Below are 19,729 nucleotides of genomic sequence, written 5' to 3'. Positions count from 1 at the left end.
AATGGATGGATGGGACCCTGAGACATGACTGAATCTGAGTAGGAGTCAGTTGGCCAACTCTACATTGTTGGGTCCTGTGGTTGTCCCTTTACCCAGCCACAGGCTTTCCAGGGGCAGGTGGGGAAGCACCCAGTGGCTGAGGTTTGGAGCAGTTCACAGGCCAGGAAGGAGGGGTGGGTGGATGAGGAAGACAGTCAGGTAACTGTTGTGTCATCAGGTGACTCACTGGGCCAGCACCACGTGCCTAGGGTCAGCATCTGGCCTTCGCCCCCGTGGGCTGTGCCTGGTGCTCTTATAGGGAGGGCCCTCCTTCCTGAACCCTCTGAGGGAGGAGCGACCAGGATCCGTCCACACCATGGAGTCAGTGAGGCCTGTGAGCCGGAAGGCCCACGCCCTCGTTCTGCACAGAAGGCACCTGAGCCATGGTGGGCAGTGACTAGTCCAGGGCCATACTCGTCCTCAGATTCCTGGGACAGTACTCTCTTCTCTCCTGCTCTACACCTCGTGACTGGGCCGAGGTTCTTAATACAAGAGGCAGCCAGAACTGTGGGTGCAGACATGGGGCAAACCTACGAGAACAATGAAGGCCTCATCCTCGGAATGGATTGCGGTGCACACTGGTATAAACGCTTTCTTACTTTTTAACTCCTTTAGAAGGACGATTTCTAATCACTGTGACCAAGTGACACCCAGAGAGTGGTTTTTTTCTACCTTCTGTGCTTCTGAGGGTATGGGTATGATTTTCATATAAACTTGAAGTCACAGAGGACAAAGCTGCTTCTCCAGAGACTTGGTAAGGGCACCTGTAAAAGTCGCCAGTGACATGAGGTCAGAGGTAGAGGGTCTCCCTGACAGGGCCCAGGAGCCGGACCAACGGGGGCCTGAGCCTCAGGCCAGAGGGAGGACGGACACCATCTGCTGATGGTGGGAGAATGACCCCGGGCTCCATGTTGTGTGCCACTCAGGCCACAGCCTTCAGAAGCTCTGGCTTAGAAACCGGCTTAGAACAACAAGGAGAAACTGAGCTTCAAGAGCCAGTTGGTTAACACATCAGACAACTCAGCTTCTACTTCTGGAAGCTTCATAGGTCTAGCTGTCAGGATAGCCCAACAGGGAAGGGGGCAGGGTGCTGGGGCCAGAGACCCACAGAGTGTTAGAGTACCCTCTGCATGCTCGTGTGAGTGTAACAACAGGATCAATTCCTAGAAGGAGGGATACTTGGCTAAAGGGAAGGCACCTTGAAGCTTCTGATGGGTCTTGACAAAGAGGTCTCCAAGAAGCACCAATCTGCAGACCCACCGGTTACGTGTGAGGACTATTTCTCCACACTCCTTACTACCTAGAATATAACTGATCTCTTTTTTCATATTTACTAAAATAAGAGGCAAAATGGCTGAATTAGTTTCCACCTGCCACTGTCACAAGCTGTCACAGACAGGGGCTTAAAACAACACAACTTACCATTGTACAGTTCTAGAGGTCAGAAACCTGAAGTGGGTCCCACTAGGCTAAAAGCAAGTTAGAGCTAGGTTCCCAACCTTCTTTCAGGAGCCTCTAGGGAAGAATCTATCTTCTTGTCTTTTCCTACTTTTAATTAATTATTTATTTTTTTATAAATTTATTTTTTATTGGTGTTCAATTTGCCAACATACAGAATAACACCCAGTGCTCATCCCGTCAAGTGCCCCCCTCAGTGCCCGCCACCCAGTCACCCCCACCCCCCACCCTCCTCCCCTTCCACCACCCCTAGTTCGTTTCCCAGAGTTAGAGGAGTCTTTGTGTTGTCTCCCTTTCTGATATTTCCTACCCATTTCTTCTCCCTTCCCCTCTATTCCCTTTCACTATTATTTATATTCCCCAAATGAATAGGACCATATAATGTTTGTCCTCCTCCGATTGATTTATTTCACTCAGCATAATACCCTCCAGTTTTTCCTACTTTTTAGAGGCTGCCGGCTTCCTTGGCACATGGCCCCCTCCTTCTTCAAAACCAATGGCCAGCCACATCCTTCTCACATTGAATCATGAACACCGACTGCCCTGCCTCCCTTTTTCTCTTGTAAGGACTCTTGTAATGACATTGGGCCCACCTGGATAATCCAGGATCATCTCCTACCACCAGATTCTTAATTCAACCACATATGCAAAATTCATTTTCCCACAAGAGGCAACATAGTCACAGGTTCCAGGGATTAAGACGTGTAGGGACCATTATTCTGCACAGTGATATCTTATTTTTTCTTAAATCTGTGTTTCTTGATCTCTAGTGAGGCTTATAACTCTGGAACAACTTATTAACCCATTATTTCATTCAGGGAATTATGTTTCATATCCTTTGTTTATGTTTCTAGTAAATTATATTTTTCTTATTGGTTTCTTGTTGGTTTTCTTTTGATTTTGCGCATATTAATCCTTTTTTGTATGAACTGCAAATATTCCTATTTGTCAGTAATCTTTACCTCTTCTAACAGAAAAATTTTGTTTTTCTGAACAGAAAAATTTTGTTTTTATGTGGTCAAATGCATCATCAATCTTTCCCTTTTGGACTTCTAGATTTCATGTCCAAGATAATTTTCTAGAATGTCACCCAATTTCTTCTAGTTCCTTTATTAATTAATTTTTTCCCTTCCTCCCTCTGCTCCTCCACCCCTTTGTTCATCCATTCTTTACTTCCTCCATCCTTCCCTCTCCTGCTTCTTTCCTTTCCATTGGATCTTGGCTCCATTTGACATTTATTTTTGTGTAAGGAATGAAGTAGGGATAAAGCTTAATTTTTTCCAATACACTTATCCAGTTTTCCTAACATCATTATTGAGACCACCTCCACTCTCCTGAAATGCCCTGGGACATTTTCCGAAAGCAAAGGCTCTAGTCCCATTCCAGATCCACCAAAAAAGAATCACTGAGGCAAGGGCCACAGGAGCCATATTTTTTACAAATTTCTCCATGTAAATCTAACATACAATTTTCTTTTCCACAGCCTGGCATTTGGGAAAACTTATGAAACTCTTTTAAGTGCTTTCTGTAACTAATCACCTTGTCCCTAGGTTCCCAACATTTCCCATCCCACCCACCATCCATTGTGGAAAGAGAAATCTCTTCAATTGTGAACCTCACCCAGCCTCTCCCTCTGTCAAGAATGCTCAGGAGCGCCCCACTGCAGGGAGATTCAGCCAATGACATTTCAGCTCTCATAACAAGCCCTGCACAGCCTTCCCAGCTTCCTCTCTCCACTCTGCACTTTCACCATGCATCGCCCTCTAACTGGCATGCTCTTGACCTCTCTCTGTTTACACACTGCTGTTGCCAAGGGAACAAGCAGCGAAAGGAATCTGAAGACTGATCCCACAGAGGAGTTAGGGAATGCTTTGCAGAAGGAAGATGTGTTTGAGCTAGGCCTTGAAAGATGGGGAAAATACTGATGGTGAGATTTGGAAGGAAGGGATTCTAGTCTAGGTGGGAGGTACAGCATATGCAGAGCACAGGAGGCTGGAATGTGGCCACAGGGAATGTTGAGTTTGTGGCCTCTACCCTAGCCAAGGCTTTGGGGCTCCTGAGCCCAGAGTGTCTGGGCAAGGATCCCACACTGTGCTGGGGTGAGTTCAGGGCATAGGCAGGAGCTTCCGCACATTCCCTCCTAGGCCCTAGAATAACAAAGCAAAACAAAACAAAAGAAAAAGCCCCAAACTGTGAAGGCTCAGTTGTACCACACATCTTCTAACTGAGCTGGGGTTTGTATTGCGCCTTGGAAAGCAGGTGGAAGGCAGAGTCTATCCCATGAGATAGTCAGGGGCAGACTGATGGCTGGATAATGTTTTCAGGGCGACTAGACCCACACACGGTCTGGCCTGGATTCACTCATGGAAAATAGGCACTACCAGGGTCTGCTGGATTACCTGTGCCAAGATGAAGTTTTCCATTAATCCAATAGGTCAAATAGGGGTGCTTCCTTAAGAAGCTCAACATGTCAGGTCTGTGGCTTAACCAATTCATCAGCATCTTCCCAGCAAACCTATGTCTCCTTGGACTGGACAGAGACTGGGATTTATCTTCACATTTCCAGTCCCTGGCACTGGACCCAGTGCTAAGTAAAATATTGAAAATATTTTCAAAATACTTAAATGAGCACCTATCATGTCCCCAAACTATACTAAAGATTAACATGTTGATTCTCACACAGGTTCCCTTTTTGTAGAGGAGAGAACCAAGGCTCAGTGAAGTGACACCAATTGCTTCAGATGACACAAGAAAGGGCAGAGGTAGAATTTGAACCCCAAGAGCAGACTGCCACCTAACAAACCCCCAAGAGCACTGACTTTGATCACAAAGGCCCAGGTGGATTTTCTCTTCCTTCCCAGTACCCCAGATCCTCCAGGAAGTCTTCCTGGTTAACTACAGCCACCTCCACTTGCACCAAATTCTCCTCCCTGCGTGTAAATCCCTTTTCATGACCCTACTAACCTCAGGACTGAGTTTCTTGATAAATGTTTCCCTCCCCGCAGTGAGTAGTAGATTATTCACTGTCTGGGAGGTTCCCAAGTCATTTCCCTTGGATGACTGTGGTCTCTGCATTTCTAGTTTTCCTTCTCCTCCTTCCTAACCCCAAGACCCAGACAGGGCTTGGAATTTCTGCACAGTGGTCAAAAAGCCAAGTTTCTTCAGAACAAAGGGGAAACTAGACAATCCTGGGTGAGTTACACCAGGCTGGTGTTTGTCTTCCTGTCAGAGAGCACAGGGACCAAGGTGGAATTGACACTGCCGGGCAGACCAGGTCTCCAGCAACAGCCCCGAGGAATGCAGGAACCTGTTTCACAGTCAAGATCAAGAAATAATGCAGACAGAACTGTACTCTGCCAAACCCATGGAAGCCCAGACTTGGTCCTGAGTACATGTGGTTGTGACAGCTCAGGCAAAGAAAGTCCTAACCTATGTCTTTTGTCTAGATTGACAACCGAACTCTTAACACGTGCTGGGGCTGTTCCTAGTGTTCTAGTGTCAGTGTTCAGTGTCAGGCTGGCACTACCATCATCCTCATGTTGTGGATGAGGAAGCTGGGGCACAGAATCATGAAGCTGGTAATGGCACAGCCACAACCTGCAGTAGAGACCCTTAAGGCAGTAGAATCCTGGCAGACAGAACTCAGGTTCGAGTCACAGTCCTAACACTTGGGGAATTAAACCTCATTCCTAGTAGTTGGACTGGCCTTATTAAGAGCTTTGTTGCCCCCCTCCATGTAGAAAAGTACAATTTTAAAGTCTTGTTTCGTTGAGATTGAAAATGAACTGTAGTCAGGGACTGTGGTCTCGCCTCAGCAAGGGCTTGGTGAACCCCAGATGCTTGTAGTTGATTAATTTACTAAGTTCTCCATTGTTATAAATCTAGTTATCAAAAAAAATCTAGTTATCTATTCACCTATCTCATCATTTATATATATCCACCTTGTTTAGTCAAGATTAAAGGAGGCTTCTGGATATTCAGGAGAACTGGTGAGCTTCTGAATTTAACTCAACCTGCTTATCTAAGTGGTTCAGGAAGTACTTGCAGGTCAAAAGACTTAGGGAAGAACAAAGTCTGAAGTGAGCTGGGCCAGGGTGGGTATACTTGTTGGCCATTTCATTCTTCCAGTCTCTCATCAACACTGCCTAAGAAAGACCCACACATTTGATGCCACGGCCTGTTCTCTCGGTTTCCAGCAGGTCTCTAGCTGTTCCTTTGATGGCTTTTGTTTTTATGCAAATGACTGTGGTATAAAAGGCACACCTAGGGCAGCCCCAGTGGCTCAGGGGTTTAGCGCCTCCTTCAGCCCAGGGCCTGATCCTGGGGACCCAGGATCGAATCCCATGTCAGGCTCCCTGCATGGAGCCTGCTTCTCCCTCTGCCTGTGTCTCTGCCTCTCTCTCTCTGTCTCTCATGAATAAATAAATAAAATCTTTCAAAAAAAAAAAAAAAGACACACCGATCTACAAACCTCCTGGGTAGCTAAGGTTCTTAGGTCTACTAAAAAGGGCAATATACACAATATACTATAACACACACACACACATTATAGAATAAACCACATAAAGAAGAATGACTAGGGCGACTGGGTGACATATATAGTTTGTTCCAAAGTTGGACAATGACAAAAGTAGGTATTACCTGTGGTCTCCACCATTCTTGCCCATGTGGCAGGATGCATAGAAGTATACTGGTAATGAGATGGCAGTTATAATGATTACTTAACAACTCATTCGTTCATTTATTCACTCAGTCTGCAAGCATTACATGGGCCTTTTCAATGCCAGGCCAGTAATGTGAAAACAGATATAAATTATAGCTCTTACTATAAAGCTACAGTAATCAAGACAGTGTGGCACCAAAAAAAAAAAAAAAAAAAAGAAATCATCAATGGAAACAACAGAGTAATGAAACAGATCCCCTCATACAAAATTACCTGATTTGTAACTAAGGTACTATTGTACTTGGTGAAGGAAATGATAATCTTTTCAATAAATGGTGCTGAAGCAACTGAGTATCCATGTGGATAAAAAAATAAACCTTGGGCCCTACCCCTACCACATACACAAATTAATGTGAAGCCTGGATGCAAAAGATTAAATAACAAAGCTTACAGAAGAAAATAGAAGAACATATGAATTTGGGGCCAGCAAAGATTTCTTACACGGTTTATAAAACGCACAATCACATCATCATAAAGGAAAGTACTGATAAACTGGGCTTCATTAAAATGGAAAACTTTCTAAATATTGGCAAAATCTTCAAAGCCAGACACACGACTTCTGTTCATCAGAAGATACCAACAATAGAACAAAAATACAAGCCAGAGACTGGGAGAAGATATTTGCGATACATATTCAACAAAGGACTCATCCAGAATATAGAAAAGTCCTAAAAATGAATGCAAAAAGGCAGACAACCCAATTGAAAATGGCCCAAATTAACTCAAAATGGATCAAAGATCTAAGATAAAAGCTAAAACTGTAAAACTCTTAGAAGGAAACATAGAGGGAAAACTTCATGGTATTGGATTTAGTGATGATTTCCTGGATATGCCACTAAAAGCACAGGCACCCAAAGCAAAAATAGATAAACTGGACTTAATCAAAATTTAAAACTTCTGTGGGGATCCCTGGGTGGCGCAGCGGTTTAGCGCCTGCCTTTGGCCCAGGGCGCGATCCTGGAGACCCGGGATCAAATCCCACATCGGGCTCCCGGTGCATGGAGCCTGCTTCTCCCTCTGCCTGTGTCTCTGCCTCTCTCTCTCCCTCTCTCTGTGTGACTATCATAAATAAATGAAGAAAAAAAAATAAAACTTCTGTGCACCACAGAACATAATCAACAGAATAAAAAGGCAACCTACAAAATGGGAGAGACCATTTGCAAAACATATATATGAGAAGGGGTTAATATCCAGAATACGTAAATAACTCCTACAACTCAAAAACAAAAACCAAACAACCAGATTAAAAAATGAACAAAGGACTTGAGTAGACATTTCTCCAAAGGAGACATACAAATGGCCAACAAGCATGTGAAAAGATGTTCAATATCACCGATCATTAGGGAAATGCAAATCAAAACCATGAGATATCACTTCACAGACACTGGGATGCCTATTATTTTTATAAAAACCCAGAAAAAATATATACAACTATTTATATATAATATATAATATAATACATTATATATATAAATAGCAACAATAACAAGTGTTGGTGAAAATGTGGAAAAATTAGAACCATTGTGCACTGCTGATGGGAATGCAAAATAGTAAAGCCTCTGTAAAACAGTGTGGTGATTCCTCAAAAAAATTAAAAATTGAATTACCATATGATCTAGAAATTCTACTTCTGGGTATAAACTCCAAAAAATTGAAACCAGAGTCTCAAAGAGACACCTGTCCACTCATGTTCATAGTGGCATTATTCATAACATGCAAAAATTGGAAGTAACCCAAGTATCCGTCAATGGATGAATGGACAAACAAAATGTGGTGTATACATGCAATGGAATATTAACCTGTCTGCCTTAAAATAGAAGGAAATTCTGACACAGTCTACAACACAGATGAACCTTGAAAATATTATACTAAGTGAAATAAGTCAGCCACAAAAAAAAAATACTGTATGATTCCACTTACGTGAGATACCTACAACAGTCAAGTTCACAAAGATAGAAAGAATGGTGGTTGACAGGGGCTGAGGGGCGGGGAGGGTTAAAAACTGTTGCTTAATGAGTATAGGGTTTCAGTTTTGCAAGCTGGAGATGCATTCACATTGCACAACAATGCGAAAATACTTAACACTACTGAACATCAAAACAGTTAAGATGGTAAATTTTATATGTATTTTACCATAATTTTTTTAAATGGCAAAATATTCGAACAGGTATTTTAAATAACGGATTGCCTAAATGATCCATAAATGTATGAAAAGTTGTCAGCACCATTTCCCATTAGGGAAATATAAATTAAATCTACCACCCATTCACCAGAATGACTAACGTGAAACAAACAAAATGTTACCAAATATTGGCAAGGACATAAAGCAACTGGAACTCTTCTTGTACACTGTTGGTGGGAAGGTAAATAGACACAACCTTGGGACAACTAACTGGCAAAAATCTTCCGAGCCGAACACACACCTGCCCTATGACCCCCAAATTCAACTTCTAAGAAGACATCTCACGTAAGTGCATACATCTGTCTGTCACAAAACACAAACAAGAACGTTCACATTAGGCTTATCCAGGATAGCAAAAACCTGAAAGAAACCTAAATGCCAACAACGAATAGAACAGATAAATAAATTGCCATATATTCATACAAGAATTATTACATAATAATAAAAAAGTACAAGTACTGCTATAGAAAGAATATGGATGGATCTGACAGCTATAATAATAAGCAAGGAATTCAGACACAATAGACTATATACTGTATAATCCCACTTAACTGAAGTTTAAGAATAGGCAAGACTAATTTTATGGTATTAGGCATTAGAATAATGGGGATGCCTGGGTGGCTCAGTGGTTGAGCATCTGCCTTTGGCTCAGGGAGTGATCCTGGAGTCCCAGGATCGAGTCCCACATCGGGCTCCCTGCATGGAGCCTGCTTCTCCCTCTGCCTGTGTCTCTGCCTCTCTCTGTGTGTGTCTCTCATGAATAAATAAATAATAAAATAAAATAAAATAAAATAAAATAAGAAATTGGAATAGTGAATAGCATTGGTGGGGCAGGTGGATATTGACTAGAAGATTATGATAGAAAACATATGGATCTGGTTACATATATGTTACATATTTGTATATATGTAAAAACTCTGTGCTGTATACTTATGATATGTGTAAGTAACTGTATGTATGTTACGTCTCAATTTAAAAAAAAGACATAGGGGATCCCTGGGTGGCGCAGCAGTTTGGCACCTGCCTTTGGCCCAGGGCGTGATCCTGGAGACCCGGGATCGAGTCCCACGTCGGGCTCCTGGTGCATGGAGCCTGCTTCTTCCTCTGCCTGTGTCTCTGCCTCAATCTCTCTCTCTCTCTCTCTCTGTGTGTGACTATCATAAATAAATAAAAATTAAAAATAAATAAAAATAAAAATAAAAAAAAGACATAGTCTTTGCACTTGAAAGATACAAAGCCTTTAAGGAAAGAGACACAAACAAAACCAGGTAATAAGGTGTAGTAGACACCATGACAGCGATAGGTTCTGAGTACAGGTTGGTGGTGGAGAGAGGGATCATGAGGGTAGGCTATAGAGAAGGTACACTGGGCTCTGAAGGACAAAGGGATTTCATCAGGCAGGAAAGGGGATTAGCGTGGGCAAAGACAGGATGATGCTAGGGTAACCCTGAGTGTGGGAGGTGGTGGCCAGTCCAGCATTAGAAGATCAGGTAGGTGTACAGTGCACAGTAGGGCGGAGAAGCAGCCAAGGACATGAATTGAACAGGCTTCTGATATGTTTATTTCAATGAGTTCCCCATAAACATTCGTTGAATGAATGAATGAATGAATGAATGGGCCTTCCCACAGTCATGACACATCAGATGCCTGGAGTTGCAGAGCAGGTGTGTTGGTGTGGCAGCAAGTACTGATGAGATGCAGTGCTGGTGTGGTCGTGGAGTCCCTTTCTTCTAAAGTTATTAATTTCCCCAAAGTCTGATGTCTTCCAGGCCCCAGATTTTAAAACCATCCTCACTCAGTTATGGGACTGACCCTCTGCTCTGAAAGCTGAGTAATTTTCTGTATGTGCCCTCTCCCCACCTTCCTTCCAACCATCTTGCCATTTAAAAAAAATTTTTTTTTATGATAGTCACAGAGAGAGAGAGAGAGAGAAAGAGAGAGAGAGGCAGAGACATAGGCAGAGGGAGAAGCAGGCTCCATGCACCAAGAGCCCGATGTGGGATTCGATCCTGGGTCTCCAGGATCACGCCCTGGGCCAAAGGCAGGCGCTAAACCGCTGCGCCACCCAGGGATCCCCCATCTTGCCATTTTTGATAGTTACATATTGGTTGTCGTGGCAGTTGCCTCTGACATCTTCAAATAATATATTTTAATTGCTGTTTCCTTGTCCATCAACTTTAGACACTATCCACTTTCTGTTATGAACAATGAAGAAATGTGCACACACTCTTCTTTCCACCTCCTTTCTTGCATCCACCTTCAAATTTTTGTGAGTTATGTATTATTACTCCTACATTTCCTAAGTTTCATAACACATTTCTAGTCTATAGACTTAGGTTGATTTTTAAAACTGAAGCTAATCAACAATATGCTTGTGAAGATCTCACTCCCTGGGGAACCACTTAGTATGAATAGACTTGAGAAAAAGAAATTTAATTCCATAGGACTGAAACTTCATCACAAGAAAAGCCTACCATAATTTAAGAGCCAACACATATTCCTATAAAGTATTTATGGCTTCCTTCACTTCTTGAATCCCACATCATCACCTATTTGGATTCCATTTTTGATTGACAGAAATAACTCCAGGAGGTTTTCATTATTATTCCTGTTTTTTTTTTTCTCAGAAAAATATAGACGACTGAGTAATAAACTTCCTGAGCTCTTACAAACAAACAAAAATCTTTATTTTGATTTCAAAATCAGGATAGAATTTTTAGTTCAAAATCAATGTCTTCCACACTTTTGAGAGCACTGCTCCACTGTCCTTGGGCATCTTGTTTTACTGATGAGAAATGCTGATGTAAGATTTTATTCTCTCTGGAAGCATTTTGTTTTTCACCATTGTTCTGACATTTCAGCAAGATGGGTCTACATGTTCTTTCCACTAATTCCTGTCCCGAATTCAGTGTGCTGTTTTAATTTTAAACTCTCTGTGTTTCTTCAACTTGGAAAATTTCTCTTCTTATATCTTTGACTATTTCTACCCCTCCCTCTCCCTCGGCCATTGTCTGTGGTCTCTGCTTCTAGATCTCCTCTTTGATGGATTATGAACCTCCTAGATATGGCCTCTATGGATCTGAATTCTTTCTCCTTGATGTTTTGCTTTGCATTTTTGGATATTAGTTTTAACTTCTAGGTCACCAACTTGGTCTTCATCCATATCAATTATGTCATTCAGTTCACCCACTGATTTTTTTTCAGGAGTTATATTTTAAATTTTCAATAATTGTTTCCTTTTCTCTGGTTCCTCCTTTATAGCCACTGGTTCCTCCTTTATAGCCACTGGTTCCTTTCTAGTAAATGAAATATAATATCAATTATTGCCAAAGATACTAATGATTATTGATTCTAGGGTTCTCTTATATTTGAACTATTTCTCTTGGAGTGAGCTCTCCTTTTTTCTTTTTCTTTTTCTTTTATTTTCATTTCAGGCCTTCTCTTTCTGCTATTGGCTTTCTTCTAACATCTGATCCTATTTGTGAATGTAGGACTGCATTGTGAATTTGGTATATGTGCTAGGATATAGGTTCCAGTTCCTGCTACAAGGACCCAACTGAAGAGTGGCTTAGACAAGACAGGGGTTTGCTTCCATCTCATGTAACAGTCTAAGTGGCCATGGGTTGATATGTGGCTTCCCAGTGTGGGTATCTTTGAACTTGCTCTTCTTCCACCCACGGCATTTGGCTGCCATTATCCACCATCGTGTCCACACACTGGTCAGCAGAAAAGGGAAAAAGGGCATGGCAAGACTGGAAATTGTACATGTTATTTCAGGTCACACTACCAAAGCCTTGGTAACATAGTCTCTAGCTGGGTGGCCATGTACCCTGATCAAATATCCTTCACCACAGAAGAAGAGGAAGAGGCTATTGATGAAATAATTAACTGCATAGGGCTTCTTGTGAAGTTTCTGGTCTCTTTCCTGACAGGTTTGTCCTTGAATATGAGGGTAGAATCATGAGCCCATCCTATTGGGGGAAAGGCGCTCTATATAAGAGGGAAGAGGATTATGATGGTGAGTCTAGCAATCACTGAAAGAAGGGGTTGACTTTGCAGTGGGCATGGAGGTAGACTCCACTGGAGGCAGGGTGCCTATGCCCCCTGTGTGCTCCCTGCCCCCATACCAGGTTGGTAGGGAGACTGGATTCTCTCAGCTGGGCTTCTGTTAGACCGTGGCCCCATCACTTTCCTTAGAGAGTATCTCTTGGGCTTGGCCTACCACCGGCCACCTGCCTCCACACATAGAAAGTGAAAGGGGTTGAGCTGTATTTGCTCTTCTAAAAAGTTCTTTAAGGGACTCTTCAACTCTGGCAGCCCATTCCTATTCTTCATTTTGTTGGCTTCTGGCTTGAACAATGCTTGGCTTTTCTGGAGTAAAAAAAAAAAAATCACTCAGTCCTTTGGGGTCTTATCTGTAGTATCTTCTGCTCTGATTTCTCTGTTTATGCAATCTTGTGGGTTTCTTATCTTCCTAAGAGCTATCAACATTTTGGTCCATGAATGGCATTCTATCTTGTTTTCTAATATTAAGATGTCCTCCTCTCAAAAATGGCTTTATCTTCTGATAATTCCAGGATCTGGATCTGGACACTTGTGTGCTGGTGGTTAGGAAACTATGCATTGTGGTTCACTGAGTCACTGATGCCTTTTCCAGGATCCTGTTGCATTAGGAGGAATGTCAGTCCATCAGCTTAGAACCCCACAGTGTCCACCTCCATAGAGAATGCACTTGATGGTCCCAACACTGAGGCAGCAAAGCCTACCCACTTCCATGAAGGGCAGGAACAGCTCGTCCTGCTTGCCTGGGCAGCCTGTGGTCCACCAGGCAGTAGTAGTCAGTGACTGGACTGCCAAAGAGGCCTGAAAGCCATGGTATGGGCACCTGGCTTACTGGTTTTGTCCTCTTTCAGCTTCTGGGAAGAGCCTTTGGAGGTAGCTGATCACCCTACCCTCTGTACCTTGCCATCCGCAGAGCTGAGAGTCATGTAGTTGTCTGCATCAACTGTTGGGAGAAAGGGGCTCCATCCCATCCCCTGGGGGCTTCCCAGAGGCTGTCTCTGGTTCATAACAGCTCTCCTTCCTAAGACCCCTTGGCCTTCTTCCCACATAGTACAGGCTCCATGGCATGGTTCCGAAGGTCTCTTGAGGGGCTCCTGCTTGCATCTCCAGACTCATCTCACCCCTTCTCCTTCCAGCCTGTGTGTTCTCACCACAGGGAGCTGTAGACTTCTCAGAATGCCCATGGTTCCCACTGACCAAAATGCTCTGTCCTTCCTAGACATGTGGCAAACTCCTCAGTGTCCTTCAAACCCACTTGTGATGGTCAATATTATGTGCCTACTTGGCTAGGCAATGGTACCTAGACCTTTGGTCAAACATTATTCGAGATGCCCCCAGATAGGTATTTTGTAGATGATATTAACATTTATATATATATATATATATATATATATATATATATATATAAATAAACCCACAGAAGACTTTGAGTAAAGCAAACGCTTTCCAGAATAGGGGTGAACCCCATCCAACAAGTGGAAGGCCTGAGTAGAACAAAGACTGACCTCCCCGGAGCAGGAAGGAGTTTTGCCAGCAGATGGACAGCCTTTGGACTTGAACTGTGATTCCCCTGGGTCTGCAGCCTGCCGGCCCACCCTGCAGATTTGGGACTTGTTAAGCTTCCATAGTCGTGTTAGCCAATTCCTTAAAATAAATCTAACTATATAAATAACTATATGTATTTACATCCTGTTGGTTCTGCTTCTCCGGAGAGCCCTGAGTGTATACCACCCCAGACATCCAGTTCTTCAGCTAGCTTTGGGTGCCCCTCTAACATTCAAATATCTCTGTATGTCTCACACTGTGCTGTAATTTGTTTACAGGCTTTTCTCCTCCAGAGAGACAGGCTTTTAGGCCAAGGAGCCTCCCATTCACCACAAAATCCCTCGCACCTAGCGCAGCATTAGACACACAGATAAATGGTGCTTCATAACTAATGCTCGTCCAAGGGTAGGCGAATTACTGAGAACAAGAGAAGACTAAAGCAGGTGGTCTGAGGTTGGGGGTGGTTCTCACTGGCTAGAGGGAGCCAGGTCAAACTTTTGAAAGGGATCCTGTAAGGTGGGCCAGAGGGGGACAAGATAACTACTTCCCAGAAACCAGGCTCATAGAGCTATTTGGAAATACAAGTTAGCAAAGGGCTGTTCAATCTAGGGGAGGACCCCAAGGGTCAGCCTGTGACCAGTACAGCTTCTTGGGCTCCACCCAGGAGCTCAGTTTAATTCAATACCTAGTGGATCCCGGCCACAGTTTGTTGTCAGGAATTCTCACTTTGGGTCTTCCTTTTTTGATGACACCTAAGCTCCAGAAACACTTGAGGAATGCACTGTCTGTGACCTTGAAGGGAGCAGTTTTCTGTGTTTTTGGACTTGTCGACTGTTCTCCAAATCTCTCTAGTTCAGTCTTCATCAAGCAAGAAGATGTTGTCAAGTCTAATTTTTCTGAGGCCGAATTGAAAAAAAAAAAGGCTCTTTGTAATCCACACAGATCCTTTTCTCCATCTCAACTGAAACCAGACCAGGTGATTTTAAAACTCCCACCCCGGCAGAAGGCATGGCCTTGGGGGGATGCAGGGCGAGAGGTGGACCCCTTTTATTTCCCAGAGCTCCAAGCACAGGTCTCTGGTTGCCCAGTGCACTGTGAGCAAATAAGGGAGTGAACAGACAAATGTTAAACTGGACGGGTTATAACACATCCTAAGTTCTTCCTTGCAGAACAAACTAGGACCAACTGCCTTTAAAGATTTTATTTTTTAATTTTTATTTACTTATGATAGTCACAGAGAGAGAGAGAGAGGCAGAGACACAGGCAGAGGGAGAAGCAGGCTCCATGCACCGGGAGCCCGACGTGGGATTCGATCCCGGGTCTCCAGGATCGCGCCCTGGGCCAAAGGCAGGCGCCAAACCGCTGCGCCACCCAGGGATCCCCCAACTGCCTTTAATTCAGGAAAAAGGAAAAGAGTCAGAGGAAAAGATAAGCTACAGACAGACAAAGGGACTGGCAGTTTAAGAAAGATGAATCACATCTTGTGACAAGAGGACAAACTGAGAATCAACTAGGATAATTATGGGGCGGAGTGGGGGTGGGGGGCTAGCATTACTGAGTGTTATGTGCCAAGTGCTCCACTGAGTACCTGAAATGCATCGAGCCCCCAAAGCAGCCCCATGAGGCAGGGAGTATCTTTAAGTCCATTTTACAGATGAGGCAAGTCAGGTGAAGAAAATCACATGACCTGCCCAGGGGCACTCATTCAATACAGGGTTGGGCTGGGAGTCAAGGCTGGCAGGTGGCTCTGGAGTATGGGCTCCTAACCACCTCCCCTTATAACCTCCACCTGTGGCACTGGCAGCATGTGGTCAAGGAAACAAGGAAAAACCTGGATTTGGCTCAAGGTATAGGGGATGGAGCCAGGTCTAGGGACCTAGACACTTGGCTCTGCCCCTACCCTCTGTGTGTCTGAGGCTACTCATCCCTGATCTGTGTTGCCTGCTTCCATATTTGAAAAAAAAAAAAAGGGTATTGACCTTAGTTGGGTTCTGGGGACTTTATCCACCCTGGTACTCTGGATGCTCTCTGCTGGGCCTACCAGTTGCCCCAAGGCCCAATCACCCCAGAAGGCCTCATACTAGCCTACCCCAAACCTTCCAACTAGGCCTTTGTGGGTATAGACTCCCATTCCTTGCCATTCCTGGAGGACTTCGTCTTGCCCTCCTACTTGGTTGTGATGTTCATTCCCCATGCCCCACACCTCCCCAGCCTCCCAATCTCTCCCTTCCCCTTCACCCAGAGTACACCCACCCTTTCTGCCTCCTGGCCTTAGCCCTGACAAGTATAGTGTCCTGAACTCAAGAACAAGGAGGGGTTCATTGACATGAAAAATGAATTCACCAGAGCCTAGAATCACCCAAGTGCCTCCCTCCAGAATCCAACAATTCCAGGCCCTGCCCCCACCTTTCATCTTTACACCTGAGAAGATGGGCAGAGACCACGGAGCCCTGGTGTCTTTTTCCTTTGTCCAGAACCTCAGAAGACCCAATAGCGTTTCTTGTTTATCCTGCAGAAGTGGGGCAGCCTCTACCAGTTACAGGCCAGCACCAGTCTGATGGGGTTAATGCAGCAGGACACAGCCTTGGAGGCTCGGGGGCATCTAGAAGGGGGGATGAGGTGGCCTGGGGAGGGAGTGGTGGAAGGCAGCCAGGACTGCTGGGTGTTGAGTCATGTCCCCGAAGTGCCAGCCCTGCTCACTCACCTGTAGGGACTGCCCACTCCCTTCCCAGAACTTCCAATCCCTCTAACACAGGACAGTCCTCTTCAAACAGGTTTCCCAGTAAGTTTGACCCCAGTGAGTGTTTCTCTTTCCCAAACAGGATCACAGCCCTGCCCTCCTACACTGGGCATACACAACTCCCCTCTCCTGTGACCCCTTCTCGATTGCTTACTACATGCGGGGGGCTGGGCTCGAGGGGATTTATATCGTGTCCCCTCACTGAGCTAAGAGTCTCATGTGTCATATCTTTAGCGGCAGATTTTAGAAGCAGAGACTATGTTTAATCACCTTTATGTCCATTGCGCCCACCCCACAGGGACACACAGGTGCTTGTGAATGAACGAATGAATGAATGAATGAATGAGCAGAATTATAATTGTGGGGAAAATTCTAGCCAGTGAGTAGTTCACAGAAATTATCTTAATTCCTTTCTGGTGAAAAGGGGTATTTTCATCTCTGAAACTGGAGAGTAGATCAATCTGTTAATGAACAGAATTTTCTAAATGTTGAGTGTTGCTCTCATAAACATAACTTTTGCAACCTGCTGTATTACATAGTGTCTAGTATAATCCACATACTACAAATTTCACCCTTTTAAATGTACCATGATGTGGGTTTTAGGGTATTCATAAGATTGTGCAATCATCATCACTATCTAATTCCAGAACATTTCATCACTCCAAAAAGAAACCCTGTACCCACTAGCCATCACTCCACATTCCTCTCCTTGCTGCCCCCCGCCCTGGTCTCTGGCAACTATTAATTTATCTATCTCTAGGAATTTGCCTATTCTGGACATTTTATATAAATGGAATCATACAATCTTTGATCTTCGGTATCTGGCTTCTTTCACTTAGCCTAATGTTTTTAGTCATTTGTTTTAACATTATCACTATTTCATGGTGTTTCTCAGCACTCTGGGCCTCAGGGGTTCTAAGACCATAATGCCTATGTGACATGCAGGTCAAAAGTAGCCACCGTGAGCCTCAGGATGGCATGGGGTCTGGTAGCGGATGTATGGGACCAGGTGGTGTGGGAGTTGGATGGTTGTCACAGCACAGTCTGGGGCTGGCAACAGAACCAGTGGTTAGGAACCAGTCAGGCATGGGGAATGTTCCTTGGGGGTAGGGTGGGACCCCTCTGGTGTACTCAGGGAAGCCCAAGGGAATAGCTGCCTGCAAATCCCACTCTCTGGTGGGGAGGGCAATGTGTCAATGCCACCAGTCCTGGGCCTGCTATTCTGAGTTTGAAGGGAGAGTCCCATTTCTAAGATGGCCTCAGAGCTCAATAGCAGGTGTGGGTCCCCAGGGCTTGCCGGTTCAGATCTTGAGGTGCAGAATGGACAGTGGCCATCCTAACTGCTTTACCACCCTCTCTAACCTGGGCATCCTTTTAGCTGGGAAGTCAGTCCTGGCAGGAAATCCCAATAGGCTGAGTGGAGCCAAGAACACTTTGGTCTTAGGTAGTTTGTCCATGAACTGATGACTTAATTAACCGTTAATTCCCTTTTTGTGTTTTTGTTTGTTTGCAATCTTAACTTGCTTTATTCCACAGGGCATCTGATGTGGTTTACGAAAACAAAATAGGAGCGTGAATTAAAAATGATGAATCAATGCAGGGAAAATGGAAGATACAAGGTCTAGATCAGAGGGATAGAAGAACATGGATAAGCAGAGTAGAAGACCCCACAGCGTGGCTGTGTCTGGGCCCCAGACTCAGGGGGCAGCTTCCTGGCAGTAAGAAGAAAGGACAACACAGCTGTTCATTCTCAGTGTCATGATGGTAAAAACACCAGTTGCTTAGAAAAAGCTCGGCTCTTCTTGGTGCTAAGATCTGAAGGGAATTTGTCTCATGCTGTTTTCAACAGGGAGCCATCCATGAAGTTATTCCTCCAGAACTATGTGGGCTCCCATGGGCCAGGACTGGGCTGGGTCACCTGGCATCTAAGATGCCAGGTGGGCCCCACCCTTTACATCATTAGCTCTTGTTTGGGAAACACAGTGCCTCTTGGTGACCATCATTTCAAGTTTTGCCAGAAACAATTACCATCTGTTCTATTATTTATGTGATATTTTCATTTACATTGACTTGAATTTTGACTTGTTAAAACACAGGCTCCCCTAAGCAATAGGGATCACAGGTATAACTCCAGGATTTTACTGAACTAAAAGAATTACTCTGAACATAGAGAATTTCACCCTTGTTCCCTGAAAATCACCTCATGTTCTACTTGTGGTCTGTGTCCTGCACTTGAGAAATACGCCCCCACTCCTCACTCTTGATACCCTCGCACACCTCCCTTCATGGACAGCAACGCTCTCCCTCACACCCTCCACCTGATGGAGTGATGGAGACGGTCCATGTGCCAGCCCTGGTTCAGGATGTCTCATCAAACTCTAGCAAGGGATAGATGAAGATGCTCAGGGCTCAGGCAGCAGAAGGGACTTGTCTCAAGTCACAAGACCAATGACAGTGTTGGTGTCAGGAGCCTCCCGGTCCTGCCTTCACTACTGCTCCCATGGATGGGCAAACACTTACATAAACTGATGACTGGGACTCCCTGAAGGAGGCTGGCTAATAGAGGGATGGGGTCTCACTTAACTCCATGGCAATCCCCGTGAGGGTAGGAAACATTTCTATTTTTTTTCACCAGGATAAATCCAGCACCCAGAACTCAGCCTGCCATACAGCAGGTGCTCAGAAAACACGAGTGGGCCGTTACTGCCAGGTTCAGAATGATGATCACTCGTGGAGAGAGGGAGGGCCCTGGATTGTGCACTGGCTTCCAACTGTATCTGCTCAAGTCTTTTTCAAGAGGGCAGCAGATTTTCTGCTATTGGCTACGCTATTGCCTATTTTGTTGTTACTATTTGGTTGAAATATTTTTAAAAATTTAAATATATTTGTTAAATACAGGAATGAATCTAGTATCACTTTAATAAGTGTGTGTGTGTGTGTGTGTGTGTGTGTGTGTGCGTGTTTTCTCTGCTCACGTAAC

The 19,729-nt window shown here is 44.3% G+C and overlaps 1 protein-coding gene and 1 long non-coding RNA gene across 10 annotated transcripts in view; one reads left to right on the top strand and one right to left on the bottom strand.

The window, feature by feature from the left end:
- HIVEP3 (HIVEP zinc finger 3) overlaps positions 1-19,729 on the bottom strand; it is a 459,145-nt gene that overhangs the window by 62,753 nt on the left and 376,663 nt on the right. Inside the window, exon 1 of one of the 9 annotated variants that reach the window (XM_049093982.1) lies at positions 3,118-3,274. The exons of the other annotated variants lie outside the window; for them this stretch is intronic. The gene's annotated coding sequence lies outside the window, so the exon portion shown is untranslated. Of the gene's footprint in view, positions 1-3,117; positions 3,275-19,729 lie in introns of those variants that run through there. 9 annotated transcript variants of the gene reach the window in all.
- Positions 241-19,642, top strand: LOC112642275 (uncharacterized). Its single transcript, XR_003125124.3, has 3 exons — positions 241-620; positions 18,286-18,513; positions 19,385-19,642. It is a non-coding gene; the product is annotated as an uncharacterized LOC112642275 (long non-coding RNA).

The sequence above is a fragment of the Canis lupus genome, chromosome 15 (genome assembly GCF_003254725.2).
Source record: "Canis lupus dingo isolate Sandy chromosome 15, ASM325472v2, whole genome shotgun sequence".
Classification (NCBI taxonomy): Eukaryota; Metazoa; Chordata; class Mammalia; order Carnivora; family Canidae; genus Canis; species Canis lupus.
This window is presented reverse-complemented; position numbering and strand designations above follow the sequence as displayed.